Source organism: Aedes aegypti, chromosome 3, assembly GCF_002204515.2.
Source record: "Aedes aegypti strain LVP_AGWG chromosome 3, AaegL5.0 Primary Assembly, whole genome shotgun sequence".
In the NCBI taxonomy this organism is placed as follows: Eukaryota; Metazoa; Arthropoda; class Insecta; order Diptera; family Culicidae; genus Aedes; species Aedes aegypti.
Window position 1 is genome coordinate 109,324,998 of NC_035109.1, and position 19,256 is coordinate 109,344,253.

At 37.9% G+C, this 19,256-nt stretch overlaps 1 protein-coding gene across 11 annotated transcripts in view; it reads left to right on the forward strand.

The window, feature by feature from the left end:
* Positions 1-19,256, forward strand: part of LOC5570006 (protein TIC 214) — a 245,805-nt gene that overhangs the window by 151,960 nt on the left and 74,589 nt on the right. For all 11 annotated transcript variants that reach the window (XM_021854429.1, XM_021854433.1, XM_021854432.1 and 8 more), the window contains one exon: positions 6,298-6,558. The gene's annotated coding sequence lies outside the window, so the exon portion shown is untranslated. The remainder of the gene's footprint in view (positions 1-6,297; positions 6,559-19,256) is intronic.

The window sequence follows — 19,256 nt, forward strand, 5'->3', positions numbered from 1 at the left end:
GGCAAAGAAAGCTCTCAGTTAATAACTGTGAAAGTGCTCATACGAACACTACGCTGAGTATCCGGCTCTGTCCCAGTGGGGACGTTAATGCCAAGAAGAAGAAGCTTATCAAAATTGCCAAAAATAGGACCCAGCTCCCTACACTGCAAATAAAACAAGAAACATGTTGATTTGTGTACTTCACGTGGCTCTTTTGAGTATCAAACAACGAACTTATCGTCCAACGGAATTGCACTTTTCCCACGTTCTGTTTGCATGAGCATCTAAATCGACTTAAAAGTTCAGCTTCCCAAGGGCAGCAAAAAGCCCATTTCCCAGTCATAAGGATAAGATGACTCTCGTGTTCGTTCTACCAAAACAAAAATGCGACGATGCTGAAAAATTAATTACCTCCGCCGACCAGCTGATGAGAACTGGAGCAAAGACAAAAAAACAATGTCAATGAAGATGACGGCCTAACAATTAGAGCTTCTCAACTCGCATAGAGTAGATTACTTAGAACTGTATTTGTTTGTAGTTTGTTTGAAATTAGAAATAAAATAACTTAAATTTGCAATTGGAAATGAAGTTTTTTGAATTGATAATAACTAATTCTGAGATTATAATGTTATTCCAGGGAAAATTAGATTATTCTTATTTAAAACAAGATAATGAAAAACTTAGGGGCCCAGATAGCCGTAGCGGTAAACGCGCAGCTATTCAGTAAGATCAAGCTGAGGGTCGTGGGTTCAAATCCCACCGATCGAGGATCTTTTCGGGTTGAAAATTTTCTCGACATCCCAGGGCATAGAGTATCTTCGTACCTGCCACACGATATACTCATGCAAAAATGGTCAATTGGCATAGAAAGCTCTCAGTTAATAACTGTGGAAGTGCTCATAAGAACACTAAGCTGAGAAGCAGGCTTTGTCCCAGTTGTGACGTAACGCCAGAAAGAAGAAGAATGATAAACTTGTCATTCAAGAACATAATTCGCTATTATTTAGTAATTTACCTCTACACGGGTATGCTGTAGGGTGTTTAAAAAAACTATTCGAAATGTACTAGCGAAGGTGATTCTACACGAGATTCACGTTGATTTCCGCTCGAGAAGATTCTAAGAAGATTCATCACAAAATGCATGGTTGATGGTTACCTCTTGCTGACACATTTGATTAACTCATAAATGGTCACCGCGTTCACAATGATAGTCCACTCTGAGATATTTTTATCTCAAATGAAAGCTTGGTATTGTATCTAATATCTAACTAAGTACTAATGCCAAAATATGGTATCCATCTACAGTGTATAGTTTAGACAATTCCAGACATGTAATTTGAATTATAATATGCCGACACTTGGAGTAACGAACCATTGTTTTTTTATTTATTTTGAATGAATATATTAATGTAACATTTACTCCGCTGTCACGATAGAGAAGTTTGAAAAATATTTTAATCATCCGAAATAGAAGCATGAAACGAGCTCACCAATTGATTATTCATTGTCAACAGAGCGGTTGAAAATCAATTTCAATTTCGTCACCAACACACCTAACACACAAGGGCTTATTGAAAATCTATAAACGAGCTCTGCACAGAAAGTAGTGCGCATATCTAAACTGCCGTTATACGCATAATTGTCCCATGTTCCAAAATATGCAATCGAGAAAAATGTGTTTGAAGATTTTAACACATTTAGGCCTCGTATTGACCAGGTGTGTGGTAAATTAAATTAAAATCTTTACAACAGTATAAAGAATAGCGTGTTCATTAGAGTCAAAAGTTTTTATTATGGGAATAAAGTAAATTTCGCTACGAAATTCAAAGTGGGGCTGTTATGCCTAGAAATACGGGGTTTTTGGTGAATTTCTACGCATAACAGTCCCACTGCTAGTAGTGACCAATTATGTGCAAAGCATAATGCTGTAGATGTCCGTTCTTACGTATAGATTGTACCGAATGTAGCGGACGTATATCCTCAAAACTATCTTAAGGCACCTAATAACGGCTCAAGTGACATGTGCCAAACGGAGCCACGTGTGGGGAAGTGAAGAAATACGATTTTATAGTTTGGGATGGAAAGCAAAGTTTTCTGTAGTGATCCTTTATAAGAGAGATATGCGGAAGCTGACATTTCTGTCAAAGTGTGAGCCAATCGAGCAGCGAGAGCTGTCAAAGCGTGAGCCAAACGAACATGCGTTATGTTTGTTTTGAACTTTTCTTGAGGAGTAATGTAATCCCTTTGAAATTATTTAGTTGAAAGTTGTTTTGCAAAGTGAACAATATGAAATATTTTCCTTTTTTGAATTTTTGTCAATGCGCTATATAGTTGTGGATTTTTTCTGCTGTTCATTAGTTTGGAAATGTGGCTCAAAAATCTATAACGAAACAAAATACACTTTTTAGCAATGAGGAAGTCATATCCGTGATACAATATTATTCACGACGTCTGTTGCCAAATCATTCCATTTTACTTCCGCTTATCTCTCATATAAAGGATCACTAGTTTTCTGTATGTGTGATAATGAGACAATGTATCAGTTAGTGAAAGAAAGAATGGATGAGTAAGTTAGAGAGTTTATAAGATGTTATAATTTAATATACCGACTCTTCCAGCTTGACAGAAACTCATCTGCGAATTCAAGGTTATTTTGCGGAGTAAATATTTAACTCAAAATTCACGACACAAATCTTCACACGATTTGACATTTCCTTGGACTTGGTTTGCAAAATCATGATTTTTGATACATCGCAAATAAAGCTTCAGGACCATCAACATATTTGCCACTTGCATCGAAGAACCAATTACCCAGAATAACCCAGTATGTGGCCAGGTCACCCAAAACCTCTTGAACTATTCTTCTTTTGACATGACTTTGACTTCTTCTTGACTTCATCAAGTTTGATGTGTCGCAAGATAGGTCTCAGATGATTTCCTCAGTCCCTTCATTCTGCATACAATTTTTCTCTCCATCTCGATATCCTCCTTATCTCGATATCTTTATATCTCGATATGATTTTGTTGATTTTTCGTTCTCGATTTTCTCTCCGTATGTCGATAATCGCTTTATCAAAGGATACTAGACCAGATTTTCGTAATTAAACAAAATTGAGGAGCATGAAATGACGTCTGCTTGTTTATTATTATTCCTATTTTCCTAACAACGGATCGGTTTTTAATCTAGTATTCATTAAAAATATGTTCTATGTTTCGATCTCTCCCTATCTCGATGGTCCCTTCGATATCGAGATGTGGAGAGGCGACTGTACACAAACAGACGTCATTTTGCGCTCCTGATTTGTTTTGAATCCCAAAACTTTGGTCTAGTAACCTTCGATATTGGTCATATCGACATGCGGAGAGAAAATTGAGAACAAACAATCAACAGAAACACATCGAGATAGGGAGATATCGAGATAAGGAGGATATCGAGATATGGAGAGAGAGAGAAAATGTATGCAGACTGAAGGGACCTATGAAACCATCGACATAGGGAGAGATATCGAGATGTAGAACATCGAGATGTGGAGAGTCGACTGTATTACCATTCCCAGCACTGCCCAAAACAACCTGGCTTTTATCAAGTTATCCAAGAACCTTTGAATTACCCTTCTTTAGCCTTGATTTGGGAATTTATGTAGTTTGATGTTGCCAGCTAGGTTTCAGAACCGATGGTTTAGATGCCATTTCCCCCAGGGAACCGGGAATTCGGAACAATCCGACATGTGGTCAAGTTATTTAAATACATTTGAACCACCTTTAGACTTGATTTGCAAATTCATGAAAATTGATATGTCGCAAGTCAGGTTTCAGATTCGCCAATATAATATGGCCACTTCCACCAATGAATCGGTTTTCGGAACAACCCAGCATGTGGCCAAGTCATCCAAAAACATTCGAACTATTTTTATTTAGACTTGGTTTGCTAAATCATGAACTTGATTTGTCGTAAGCCATGGACTCGAAAATAAAAAATAAAACAGGTTGTGTTCCACATGGGATGTAAAGCCAACGTAAGAAGGCGTTCAAAACGATTTTCCTAAACACCAGCTAATTCAAAACTGCCTACTGACTATTTTGTTCGAGATCAGCGCAGCGAATTGTATAGTGTGACAGTTATGCGTAGAAATACAGTAGTGGGACAGTTATGCGTGGAAATTTAACAATGGGACAAATTAACTTGGCTTGCTTTTCATTGAGTTTCCGAACAAAGTTAATAGACTAAAAAGGCGAATTAGTGTGCTAGTTGGTTTACTTGGGTTGTTTGTTCTATGAGCACTATTTGAGAGCTCTCTCTACCGGAGCTGCAAGTTTTGCATTCGTAAACCATTCATTGCGGAAAGATCCTTGAACGTCCGGGAATCGTACCGTAATTAGGGGCGTAGTTGATCAACGGGGTGCAGTTGATCGTTCCCGTACCCTCATGCATAGTCTGCATAGTCTGAGCTATAATTAGATTTAAATTATCAATGTTCTGTGATGTCGCATTGTCTGATTGCAGCTCTTGATTTTTCTGAAGTTGGATTATTATAGACAATTATACCATGCAAAAATAGGATTTTTAGGGAATGTTCGGTAAACTGTTGAAGGGTTCTTCTCCAAACAATCGAGTTTCACCAAGCCCATATAAATACACCATCCAAATAAACTGTACATACTTTCCAGATTTGTTATCTGGACCTAGTTTCGACTGTAAATTGTGTATAAAAATACATTTCCCCAGAGAAAAAAAATGTTATTTTCGTAAACAAGCTTCCAATTTCAAAGTAAATTGCCCACATTTTGGCGTTTAATGAGATTTATTCTGTAATTCATAAACTTCAATTTCAAAATTTGTCGGTTTATTGACAAGTTGTAAAATTTTTGAGACTTGATTCGGATTCAGTGACCCCATGTTTAGTGAATAGCATGTTTTTTTTTTATTGTTGGACACCTATCACAGTAATTGATCAACTTCATCCCGAAATCAACAACTTCTTATTTATTCTAAAAATTGTTTTTGTTATGCTTATAGCATTTCGTCAAAATTTCCTTAACATAATTCGATTAACATCCAATCAGTACTGGTTTAAACAATATTTGGATGATAGTACATGTATCCCAACCAGATCTTATTGAACAGAATCGCTCAAAAGTGATCAACTTCACCACATTTTACGGTACTCTTATACCTTCAGCATGGTTTTGCATCATAGTTGCCAACATTATGAAAAGGCTCAGAAATACACTTATGGCCCGCATTTAATGGTGCAAGATTTAGAATCCTAACTTGAATTTTCCCAATGTGTACCTTCATATAAAGGCCACACTTCATACGATGATCTTCTACTTCTATGTCCATGTTTATAATTATCTCTGTAGAGGCTAAAATTAAAAATTTTAAGTGAACATTTCTTTAAGCTACATGTAGTATAGTAGATTATTGGATTTTACAGCCTCAGTAAATTAAACTATACGTTAATGTCTGCACATTCCTTCGACCAGCACCCAAATGTAATGCATACAATGTGTGACAAAAGTAGGCAACCAGATGTTGTATTTTACCAGAAGTTTTGTCTGTAGTGAATTCATTACACAGTAATCAATTTTAAATTTTAAGAGGGTTTCTCGAAAGTAGAAGTTAACCGAGATTTTTCAATTAAATTTAAAAAACGGTAAGCAATAAGTGGGTGGTATATTCTGCAAATTTGTGTAACTTCTGAAAGTGAAATATTTTGTCGAACAAACGAACCAACCACAACTTACCGTTTTTTGAATTAAAATTTAAAAATTCTCGGATACTACCTTCTGCTTTTGAACAATTCCTCTGCAAATCAAAAAATTACTGAAATTAAAAGAATTCACTTCAAAACAAAATTCATGTTACAGTGAAACCTCCATGAGTCCATGTTCCATGACTCGATATCGACTCATGGAACCATACTAGAAACAAAATTTTATGGCTACTATGATGGTCCCTTGAAACAACTTTGCAAAGGATTGCTGTTCCATGACTCGATATTTCCATGAGTCGATGGTCCCTTCAATATCGACTCATGGAGGTTTCACTGTATTTGTAGTTAGTCATTAAAATTTCAGTCCATTCGAACTATCAAAAGCTAAGATACAGAGCCCCAAACTTGAGCATTATTCTACAGAAAAACAGCATTTGGTTACTTACTTTTGTCGCTGACTGTATACCTTCATGTCATAACTCAAATGAATTTCAAAAAGCAATTACAATTACTGTTCCATCCAATTCCATCAGGACCTAACACCGACGAAAAATCCAACAGTCATCCATCATTTCAGTAAGTTTATTTTTTCAATTTCCAGATTTCACCTCAGCACATTCTGCCCACAACCGAGCCGAAGCCGCCAAACGGGCCCAAGGGAAAATTATCTACCCGAGAGCACTGAATAACTGCGGCTGTCCGTCTGACTAACCAACCAACTGACTGACTAACCGACTGACTGATTTCCAGACCGGGCAGTCGTCCGTTTCTTCCTCCCGACCTGCAACCGGCGACCGCAAACAAACCTTAGCCCCATAGGAAAACTTCAGGTCCACCTGGATTGCGTACAGAATCGTCTGAGGTGAGTAAACCCGTCATTAATCACACTCGGTGGATGGGTGGGCGAACGATTGGGTGCATTCCCTTCCCCACAACTTTCCGTGTTTGCCCCGGGCACATGGGTGTAGTCAGAATTTTCAAAGAGATTTCTTCGGGGACTCTGAAGTCACTTAAATCTTCAATTCCAAAAGAATTACAACGATCAATTTCAAGAATAGTTGTATTTATCTTGGAATAATAAATCATGAAATTATTACCAAGAAATCGAATTGCTTCGCTGAGAATTTTTTATTTTAATTCTTGAAAAGTTCAACAGGGAATCATAGAATATTTTCTCTTAAAATTACGTAAAAAATTGCTTGGAATTGCAAATTAATTGGAATGTTTGGTGTAATCTTTGAAAAAATCTCAACATGTTTTCAAATAATCTCTGCTATACTGAAGAAACCATGAAGTAATTTCTTTGTCTATTGCAAAAAACTTTCGACAAAGAATATTATTCTAATTTTTGGAAAGAACTCACAATAATTCTCAAAGTTGTTCGAAGAAGATAATTCTGAAAAGCCTGTTGCAGATTCTTGATGAAATTTATGATTGACTAAACCCTCATTTTCAGCTGAACTCTAGAAAATTAATTATTACGCATTGTTTTATAATTAATATTACTGGAGACAATCTCGAACAAAATTTTGACTTTCGTTATCTGTTCATGTTGATTTTACTTTCCATCGGCAAAAAGGGGAGAACCACCCTCCATATTTCCCCTATCTACGCCGGTACCTGAGCGGTGTCCACGACGAGGAACCCTTCGGTTCGGTATTGTCTGACTTAGCTTATCTGTATGGCCGGTATCCATTCATCCGTCAGTCTTACAGTGTATCCTGGCCTCTGTCTGCAGCCGAAATCCACCTGTCTAAATATTTAATTGTGACGAATGAGCTGATCCTCACACTCTGCTTCAGCTGCCTTAGAAGTTTCGTCGAAATAATACATTATTTATCTTGCACTAACGCCCATCTAGTGCGGCCGCAATTTGCCTTATACGAATACCGCATCGTCCAAAATCGGAGATTTTTGGCACCTTAGCTACGAAAATAATGCCTGATTAATCAGCCGGCTAATCTCTTCCGCCCACACACTCGCAAATACTGAAATGCAGAAAAATTATTCCTCTCTCACAATATATCCAAAACAAAACAACAAACAAGCGAAAAGTTTCCTCTCGTAATCAAGATAATTAACGTTAAATGGATGTTGATCATAATCATAATGCAAACATTTTTGTCGAAAACGAGAAGCGTCGGTGGGCCATAACGGCAAAAAGTATCATCTTCGCTTGAATAGACCTGTCCCCCATGAAATAATGCATTAAACTAAATCAATTTCTTTCAATATTTCGAGAAAACTTTGTTAATGTCGGTATTATACTTTAAAAGTGATTTAAAAGTTGACCAACCGTTATGAAAAATCAACGCGAAAAGCTTTTGTCATTCCACGGCTTAGGGGAACCATTCTTTTGCGAAAAGAGTGGAAGGGGAATCACAAAATAGAAAAAAAGTGCGTTTGAAAATAAAAATAAACAACATTAGACAGTTTATTTGGCTCTAATAATATTTTGGCTTTTGAGAAAAGTTATTTTTACTCTGATTGAAGTGACAGCATTTGGGCAAGGGACAGGTCTATTAAACAATTACCCAGCGTCGTTAGAAGCAAATTGGAAACAAATATTTTGTTTCGTTTTCCAGCTGACTCATTAGCGATTAAACCCTCGCTGAGGGAAACTCTCAGTGGCGTTAGATTTTGCATTTCGAACCGGTCAAGTTTTTTACGGCTCTATGACATCTCCCCGAATTCTGTTACCCCGAATGCTAATACTCCGCATTTGATTTCCCCGAATCAACTGTTATTCTAAATTGCACCCCAAACTACCCGTTACCCCGAATTCCCACAACCATGTGCTTGGATCCAATTTGATTTTATCACGTCACGAGAGAATAGAACTCTTTCCACAACTTACTTTTATAGAAGTACTCAACCTTTTTATCTTCTGAAAAGGGTAATCAGAACTGTGAAAGAGGATAGATATGCTTGAATATTGTTAATTGTAGTTGCAGTATGTATTGCGCTAAATAACAGCCATAGATGAAAAAAGGAAAAATCACTGATGAAAAAACAGATAGTTTTCTCGAACAAACTGTTAACAGCTTTTATGCCAACAATTACAATAACATATAACACTAAAAAACAGCCTTCAATTAAAAGAAGAAGAAGATATATCTGATGAAAAGATTAGCAACTATAATTCCAATGAATTGTTTTACAACATAAGTAGAAAGAACAGCCAATGTTCAAAAGAGAATAATATACATAAGAAAAATGACTATAGTAAACATAATATATGCAGGAAAGGAAGGAAATATCCATTTCCATTTCAATATTATGTAGAATAGAGCGACTAATAATTGTGAAAAGGTAATTCATAAAAGTATGGGCAGTGTCCGAAGCCAGCATCCGTTGTTGCGGAGCACGTTTTCTCAATCAGAGGTGGCTACATAGTCAATTAAAGTAGCGAGTCATTTGAGGTAAAGGAATTCGGCGTAATTGGTTATTCGGGTCATTCGGAGAAATGGAATTCGGGATAATTTCCTGCATTTTTTCAGCTCATCTACTGCTAGAGAAGATATTGATCCAATTGATCCAATGCACATTGCTTCCAGGGGCCTAAATTCATGATCGACTTTGTTTTGCGCCCGAACAGTTGGTTTTAGAGGTATGGTGTTTTCAGCGAATTTCTTCGGGATGTAGAAGCCCTTCACACTTTTTCACAAAAGTGAAGATACACCAATGATGTCTTCGGCAAAGTTGTAGATAATTTCACTACATGAAAATTGGCTGAACACAATTTAGCGCTATCTATCAAATTTTAAAAGATATAAGTTGTTTGTGAATGAACCCTTAGAAATATTTATGATTTTATTCTCTTCTGGATATTTTTTTAATTTTTCTTATGTTCGACTAAGTTATTTGAATCATCTTCTTCTTCTTGGCATTAACGTCTTCACTGGGACAACGCCTACATATCAGCTAAGTGTTCTAATGAGCACTTCCACAGTTATTAACTGAGAGCTTTCTTTGCCTTAGTTGCCATTTTCGCATTCGTATATAGTGTGGCAGGTACGATTATACTGTATGCCCAGGGAAGTCAAGGAAATTTCCATTACGAAAAGATCCTGGACTAACCAGGAATCGAAGCTTTGGACCCACGAACTCTAACCACTCGGCTAAGAAAGGTTCCCAGTTTACATAGATGTAGCTAGGATTTTTTGCAGGGGGCAAAAACAACTTCTGGTTTGTGGAATGTTATGTACATGAATGCCAAGTAGTCTTGTTGTTTTTTTTTTTCCAAAAATCTGGATTATTTTGGAAATTATGTCTGGCAGAAGTCTCGATCATACATATGACACAGGGAGAAGCTTACTAATTCATCATAACTTTTTATCTGTATCTTCAAAATTTTCATGAAATAGAGTAAAAAAAGAGTATCAGTCATAGACGATTGGATTTGGTCATTTTCAAAACATTTCAATATTTTCCATCCAGATTCAAATCAAACCCATGTCATAGACCAAACCTAAGTGTTTAATTTGTCAATTGATAGTGTTAAGATGATTTTGTATTTTGTTTGTACCGTAATCCGGGGTAACATCGATCGCAATGACCCTCCCCGTAAGAAGTTCCACTCAACATTTATCGATGAAATATTTTCAATGAGTGAATGGTGATTCTCTTCCTTGTATTCATGATCTATTAAACATTAAAGTTTTTGCAAAAAGTGAGTTGTATTCATGCGTAAATTTTTCAACTTTTGGAAATAATGATCTTCATGATTATGGATGCAACGCTCAAAGAATAATGTGTCACATGAGTTCTGAAAACGATATGAGTAGAAGAAATGCAGTTGTCATTAAAAATAACATTGCTGAAAACGATTCTGTTGTCAAAACTTTTATAAATATGTTCAGTTAACCATAATTCATAAATTGCTATAAAGAATGAGGAAATTGCCTACATTTAGGCGTATTTCACAATTCAAGGTGTTTTTAATTTTGAAACAACTCAAAAAATAAATGACTTGTAAGAGTTTGGTCTTCATATTTGGCTTCAGGGACCATGATGTTAGTAAGTAATGATATTTTAATTATTACCGAATGTTGTTTTCATGGGTGATCAATGTTACCTTATATCGGCTAAATACAAAAATCACTTAAAACATTTTTTAACATGCTTCAAACTTTCAGAAAACAAAATGCAGTATGGAGACACGAGCTTTAGGTGTCAGCACTTGTTTTGAAAATATAAACTTGCAACATATGCATTATCAAATGAAATTTTTGTGAAATATAAAAAAAAAAGATCAATGTTACCCCGGATTACGGTACGTTAAAATGACAGGAAATGTTCGTAGTAGTTGTCTAGGTTTTTTCCCAGTAGCACTAGGCATACAACTAGGGCAAATGTATGTCAGTTAACCATAATCATGCAGGCTACCACCCACCGAGCTCCCAAAACCCACCACCAGATGTCTGGTAGCATGACGTTCGGGCGGCCATGAGGGGTGGAGAAATGGGGGCCAAACCCGAATGGAAAAGGGTAATGACCGACGACCTAGGTCAAGAACCTCTACGGTCGAAAATAAATTACTGGTCGTTCACTTGCCCGGATACAGCTGAAGAAGCTAGTCGTTAAAGTAAAGCTAGAATTCAAAAAGTTATGTGGAAACCAGACGAAAAGTTGTGCGAGGAATCGCCACAAAAACACAATTTCTATTACCGTGGTTTAAACCATTTTCGATTCCACCAGGACCACGCCGTTTTTTGGTATAGAAACCACAATATTTTTATTACCGGCCTACGACGTCCTTGATGCCTATTCCGGGTACTTTCCGGCATCGTTATAAGCCGAAGACCGATCCGTCACCAAATCGGTAGCCTAGGACGCGTAGGAGAGTCCCAGCAGGCTGCAGCTGAAGTTCCCCAAGCCAACCCGAGAAGAGCGTGGCCAGACGTGGCCGAAGCAGGAGAGCGCCGAAGGCCGATACCAGGTCGAGAGGAAGGAATGGATAGGTGTTAGCTGGAAAAAGAAGGGGCCTCGAAGTGAAAAGGTCAAATTAGCTAAAAAGAAAGTGGGAAAGAAGTGGTTAGCGAGAAGAAGGATGTAGCCCAATAAAACTGTAATGAGGGAAATAAAGTAGGAGTTTTGACCAGTGAAGTGCTGTGGGTTTTCCTAAATTTCGAGTGCGAAGATTCTCTGTACGCGGTAAATTTAGGTGAGCGTACCGACCTTGAGGCAGTTGAGTCGAGGAGTCTCTAGGATCACCGGATGTCCAGAACCAATGCCAATCCAACCAAATTAGCACGATTTGATAATATAACACCACGATATCATTCGACGAATCATAGAGCATGATTTTCTATTCTGAACACAAAAGACCTTCAACAGGTCTTTCTATTTCTGATTAACCAATTGGAAATTTTAATCGCTACCAGATTCTTGGTGCTAGTTAAGATAGTGTTCAAGGAATTCCACCAGGTATTTAATCAGGAATCCCAACAGAAGTTCCTCCAAAAGTTAGGAATTTCAACAGGAATTTCGTCATGTATTCCTCCAGGAATTGCACTAGCACTCTTCGGAAAATTTTCCAGATATTTGTCCGGGTATTTTCCCAGAGATTTATTCAAGTATTCAATCAGTACTTCAACCTGCGATTTCTCCAAGAACTAGGGATTACTCCAGGAACTATGTCAGCTATTCCTCCATTAAAAGCCCTACCTATTTTAATTAAGAAATTTCGCTAGATATTTGTCCTACAGATTCCTACAGGAATTTCATCAGAGATTACTGCAGGAATTCGGCCAGGTATTTCTCCAGGAATCGCACCAGCCATTTCTTCAGAAATTCTGCCAGATATTTGTTCAGGTATTTCATCAGAGATTCCTACAGGAAAAGAATCAGGAATTCTACAAGAGATTTCTCCAAGAAATAGGGATTTCTTCAACAATTACGCCTAGTATTCATCCAGTAGGGGGGCCCAGATAGCCGTAGCGGTAAACGCGCAGCTATTCAGCATGACCATGCTGAGGGTCGTGGGTTCGAGTCCCACTGGTCGAGGATCTTTTCGTAAAAAGGAAATTTTCTCGATTCCCAGGGCATAGAGTATCTTCGTACCTGCCACACGATATACACATGCAAAAATGGTCAATCGGCAAAGAAAGCTCTCAGTTAATAACTGTGGAAGTGCTCATAAGAACACTAATCTGAGAAGCAGGCTTTGTCCCAGTTGGGACGTAACGCCAGAAAGAAGATTCATCCAGTAGCTGCACAAGGGATTTCTTCTGAAATTCTGCCAAATATTTGTCCAGCGATTCCTCCAGGAATTCTACTAGGGATTCCATCAGGAATTCCAACAGAGATCTCTCCAAGAACTAGGGATTACTTCAGGAATCCGTCATGTATTCCTCCAGGAATTGCACCAACGATGTCTTCACGAATTTCACCAGATATTAGGTATTTACTGGTATTTCATCAGAGATTCCTTCAAGAATTTAACCAGCGATTGGTCCATGAATTAGTGATCACTCCAGAATTTTCACCAAGTATGCCTCCATGAACTTCACCAGCGATATTTTAAGAAGTTCTGCTAGATATTTTCCCAGGTATTTCACCAGAAATTTCTTCATGAATTTAATCGGTAATTCTACTAGGGATTCAACTATAACTCCAGGCATTCTTCCAATAATTGCACATGGTGTTTGTATGTCACGAAATGACTTACGAACGGGTCAGTGGATCTAAATGATTCTTTCTCCGTTTTGTTTGTCACGGGTTCAGACGTGTTTGTGTGTATAAAAATCCCAGGATATTCATCGGGAAAGTTGGAAAAACGAGATTGAACGGAATTGTCATTTTGTAAGGGACGAACCATTGCGTTTTTCAATAGCCTACTTGATGGCAAGACGAAGTTTTCCGGAACCACTAGTAGGTTTATAAAAATAAAAAAAAAAACAAATAAAAAATTATTAATAAAAATATAATTTATACATTTATTTAGGTTAATGAATCATTCAAATTGAAGTTTTGAACAAACTAAAACTTATTATAAAATTAGATTTAACATTTCAGACTGATTTTACTCTGTGTAAATCAACATTATTTTTGTCCATTATCGACATAAATTTTCGCACTGTGAGCTTAAAATAGCCGACTGAAATCAGCGAGGATCAGCACTAAACAGCAGCTGAATAATATGCTTGGTCAGTTGTTGTTGATTAGCGTACCATGTGTTGATTAGACATTGTCGAATAGAAGCTCAAACATGATCAATATTCAGCTAGGAGAGCTTTATATTTTGCACTGGACGGTATAATCATTGATTCTAGGATGGTGGAGATGACAAGGCATACCGCTGACGATTGGATGGTCTCGAGTTCGAATCCAATATCCAGGCGATTTTTAAATATGGTTGTTATATCATGATAATAGTGTACACTACATTTAAAGTGCCTAGAAAAATAAATATTTGTTTTTAATTATTTTTGGACCAGCCGTACAAAAGCTGAGCTTAATGCTTTTAAGACGTTTTTAAAGCTGAAAAATAAAATTGGTATTCAACGATATGCTTTAAATGTTCTCCGAATTTGTGTGAACAACACCTGAACAAAAGATGGGCATGAAAATTATTAAAATGTTATTGAACATGATGCTGAATAAAACTGCCATAATGGTGTTTGTTAAATGAGTGAATGTTAGTTGGGAATGTTTTTCAAGGATACTTCACAGTTTTATGGAAGTGTTCTACCGAAGTTTCTTCATAGATTCCATAGAGGGGCAATTACGCGAAGGACAATCCCAAAAGCTAGACTTATGGTTGCCCCGCAATTTGCACATACAAACTTTTTGGTATATTCCTTCACAGGACAGACGTCCTTGGCGTGAGAAGAACCTCCGTAAATCATGCATTAAGCATCCATGCGGCAATGTTTTGTGACATGATTCCACTTTTGGCACCGACTGCACTGAGTGGGGTTCTGGAAATTTCTTCCAGGTTTCTGGCATTATTCCCATGTCACACCAACATCGAACATAAGTCTTGCTTTTTCTAAAGCTTTAATATTATTCAGATCACTTTTGTTAAATTGCACTAAATAATATTCGTGAGAAAGCCCTTTCCGAACAATGCCAGCTTGGGTTCTCTTATTCATAATGATTACTTAAACTGGGGAAAATCCAAGTAAATCATTTATTCCATTTTTGATTTCTTCAGACTCAAAGTCACTTGAAGGATTTTTCAAGACGACTTTGAACAACCGTTCAGAGTTGTCGTCATAAGCAAACGAGAGTTTCCGGCAAAACGAGACAGTCTTCCTTGCGATTTGGAAGCAAACCTTGATTCCCCTAATGGAGCTCAAGATCTCCTGCCGAAATCCTCCACATTCGGAACAACTTATAACGAAAGGCGGCACTATTTGTTTCCTCACTTGAATCAAAGAGCCTAGGCTAGAGGCAACTTCGAATTTTTTGGGGATTTTTTTTCTAGATCATCAAACTGAGTACTCATTTCGATGCATTAGCTTTTTTCAATTCACCCTTGGAAGAAAGTGCGCATTTCGGGAAAAACGTCTCTTCTTCCATTATTGCTACGTTTATTGACATTTTTTAATACCGCATTTTAAGAAGGAAGTTGTAAATTCAGAGATTCACCCTTCCTTTTGTTCGTAATTGCAACCATGTTTAGTGAATAAACGAAATAAGAAGAGACCTTCTAAGAGGTTTTATTTTCAAAACGGTGTCCAAGTAGGATTACCACCGCTAGCATTCACTAACGAGTTCAACGGGTCCTAACAAGGATCGTAAAGGTATCAATAGTTGAAAAATAGTACTGAAAAGTACTTTTTTTGTAGTACTGAAAAACACTGTTCTATTGCTTTAGGTAGCTTGAAAAAACTTCCAAGAGCAGAGAGAATTTGTGTACGCACAGGACGAAGGTACGATGTGCACTGTTTTAGAAGATTTTTTTTTTCAATTAGGTACTTCCGTCATTGCACCGTTTTAGAAGATATAAATATTGCTGTGTGCATTTGGAATGCAAATATCAAATGCGAGAACACCAAACGCGGTAAGATTTTTAATAAGGAGGGCGATGTCATAGTTTGATTTTCTTTGCTGGGTTGGCGGTGATATGGATCGTGGTTGCTAAGTATCCTTTGATTACTTTGTGTTACCGCGTTTGAAGCCCAGTTAGCCTGGATTTGCACGTCAAACGCAAACTGCAATATATATATATTTTAATAATGTTCTTCCATCATAGACACCGTGCATTAACTCTAGCTTGCCTATTCGCGTCTACGAAGGTAATTACCACAGTTGACCCTATGCGTGAAGCTCCGATTATTTTACATGGCAAAGCATAGGAAGTCAATTTTCAAATGCTTCTAAAAAATTCACAACACTTTCTAATTAAATTCTGTTAAGTGTACGGGGTTAGACTATCGATCAACTATAGCATCAGCAGCATATTGAGAAAAAAAAAATGTAAAACTCAAAATTATATGCCTATAATGTAGTCCATCAAAAGTATATCAACATATACTGAAAAGATTTTAAATAACTATTGTAGTGTAACGTTGGGACGTTTTTTTCTTTTTAAGCAAAATAATTTTGCTTTGAATTCGTTGATTTTAAGATAATATTTTGAATTTTAGTTTAAATTGAATTAACAGAAAAACGGGTTGACGTTTTTCTCTTTTTAAGTAAAATTATAGTTAGAATTGTTAAAAAACATTTGTAAAATTAAATAACTATTTGTAAATATCGACGAAAAGTATCTTGGATTTAGTTTTGAATGCTCATTTTGACTTTACCTCATGGGAACTTGCAATAGAAACTGCATGTAATTGGTTTGTGTCTAGGCTAAATGTATGCCATAAAAAGACGTAGTGAGTGCAGTAATGGCTCCTGAATATATGTAACTCATTTACACCATCTTGACGAACCTGAAGAAGCGCTAAGATCGCCATCGAAAGAGTCGTTGGCGCGATTTATAGACAAAAAGGGGATTGTTCAATGTAGATTTCTTTAAGCAAAAAAGACTTAAGCTCAGTCATTTCGTTCTTAACAAGGCTGGAGTATAGAAGTTATCGCGGTTTTTAAGTTTCGAGTTAGATTTTTCTGTGCCCTTCGTTAACGTACCGAAGGTAGTTTGTGTAAAGAGGTGAATTTTAAGTGAAGTGTTTAAAACGGTTTTTGTGTCTTTTGTGTATTTATAGTAAATTGTACGTGTTTCCGGTCCCTTTGACCGTGGTTCCGCGAATCTTCTATTCGTTTATCCGTAAAATCGTGCAAAAAGGTAAATTTTAGACTTTTAAATGATTTAAATTTGGATTTTTGACTAATAACGCCATTCGCGTTGGACTTTCCAGCGCTTAGGCGCTTTTTGTATTACGGGCTGGTTTGAGAGTTTCGACAAGTGGAGTCAGTTTGGGGTTCACCCGTGGCGTCTCCGGCGCCATCATCGTGAAGCATTCGAGCTCGGGGTCCACTAAGGCCCGCCGTAAAGGTAGCTAAACGGAGGGAGGTGAAGTTCGTCAACCCTTCGAACGAAATACTCCAACGGTCGCCAAAAACCGTCGTAAGTTCACCTTACGCTACAACCCCGGTGAACGGAGTCCGAGAGCGCGATCCTCGTTCGTAGCCAATTAACGTACGCCGGATCGGACCAAATCTGAAGGTGACGGGTTCATTTCATCGCGTGCGGTCAGAGCCCCCAAGGCAAAGCCGTGCGAAGGTACGTTGGCCTTGACCCTGAAGAGGCGGTCAAACCCCGGGAAGCACGACAATCCGTCGTTGCGGCTCTCGAAGAAGACCAAATCGGAAGCCTTCCGTCCAGCCTCCACCTCCTCCGCAACGTTAATTCGGCCATACTCCCCGAGCTCAGACCCTTCGTCGCTGCCGCCATCACAGCAGCGTCAGCGGACAAGCTACGTTCCCGCCATTGCTCCGAGGGGCGAACAAAGCGACGACCGTCCTTCGCCGGCAACCGCCGGATACGTCAACCGTCATCGAGTCACCGAAAATCCTGCGCAGGTACGTGGAAACCTTTTTCATGGCCATGATAGTTTCCCTTAATACCCGTCAGTAAATAGGTCCAACCCGAATGAGTTTCCGTGAATAAAGAGTAGTTGAAGTTCTGAAAGCTGATTGATTTTCCGTTTTGGGCAATTCGAAGAATTCACCCTTTTACAGATATTTAGTTTTCCGTTTTCTGGTAGGTTGGCCTTTCAGACTTCCAAACTCCATTTAGGTTACGTTCGGGTTGAACGAGTTTAAGGTCTTGTGGTAAAGGGTTTCGTGGGTCAAAAGGAAGTTAGAAGGTTCGTCAAGGTGAGGGAGAAGTTTGAAAGCCGTTCACGAGTCCCCTGAGGGAAAAGTCTCAAAGTAGTCGGGCAAAGTTGGAAACGACCGGTGGTCTCTCGGTTTCCGGGAGTGGCGCCTAAGCCACCGAGTTTAAGCAAAACCTCGTGGAATTTGAACGGTTACATTTGGCGCCCAACGTCAAAATTTCAGTAAAATTTTATTGCAGTTGATTCAATTGAATCGAAACACATTTTAGTAGCATTGCAGCATTAAATTTGAATTTCATTTATTTTTTTATTTTTTTCGGTCGAGTTTGAATTTATAGTACGTTGAATTAGAATTTTATAGTGGTTTTTATTTTATATTTTGCTAACTTGAATTTTTATAGTAAATTGATCTTTTTATAGTGATTTGAATTTGAATTTTTAGGTTAAGTAGCGCGTAAGGAATTTGAATTTTTAGGTTACGGTTGAATTCGGTATTTTACTTTCGTTTATTTTTTTTCCTGTTTTTAATTGTACATTTATTTTTATTTGAATTGAATTAATATTGAATTTCATTTGAATTAGAATAAATTTGGAAAATGAGTGGTCCGTACATTTTACCGGAAGCCGAGCACTTGCTGGCTGACGAAGTGGATTTTGATTTGAAAGACTGTAAGGGAAGTCCGGAGATTAATGGGACTTATGGGATTTTACCAAAAATTTATCCCACGATACAGTCACCTTACTGCACCAATAACCGATTTATTGAAGAAGTCGAAGAAGTTCAGATGGTCGGATGAAGCAGAAGAGGCACTGACGCAATTAAAAGCAGTCCTCACTTCAGCGCCAGTTTTAGGAAACCCGGATTATACACGCCCATTCATTATAGAAACGGACGCATCGCAGCTAGCAGTTGGCGCAGCTTTATTACAGGAATTTGACGAAGGAAAACGGATTATAGGTTACTTTAGCAAGAAACTATCTAGCACACAACGCAAGTATTCAGCAACTGAACGAGAGTGCTTAGGAGTACTTCTAGCAGTGGAGAATTTCAGTAGTGTCTTGAAGGTTCCACATTTACCGTCATAACCGATGCTAAAAGTATCACATGGTTATTCTCGCTCTCAGCTGCCAACGCTAATTCAAGGTTATTGCGTTGGGCACTGAAGCTTCAATCGTATGATTTCACACTACAATATCGGAAAGGTAAAGACAACATTCTAGCCGATTGTTTGTCCAGAATAGAGACAGTTGCCTGTGTGGATCAAGAGTATGAGAAGCTCAAGGACCAAATCACAAAGGATCCGGTTCACTTCAAGCAGTTTAT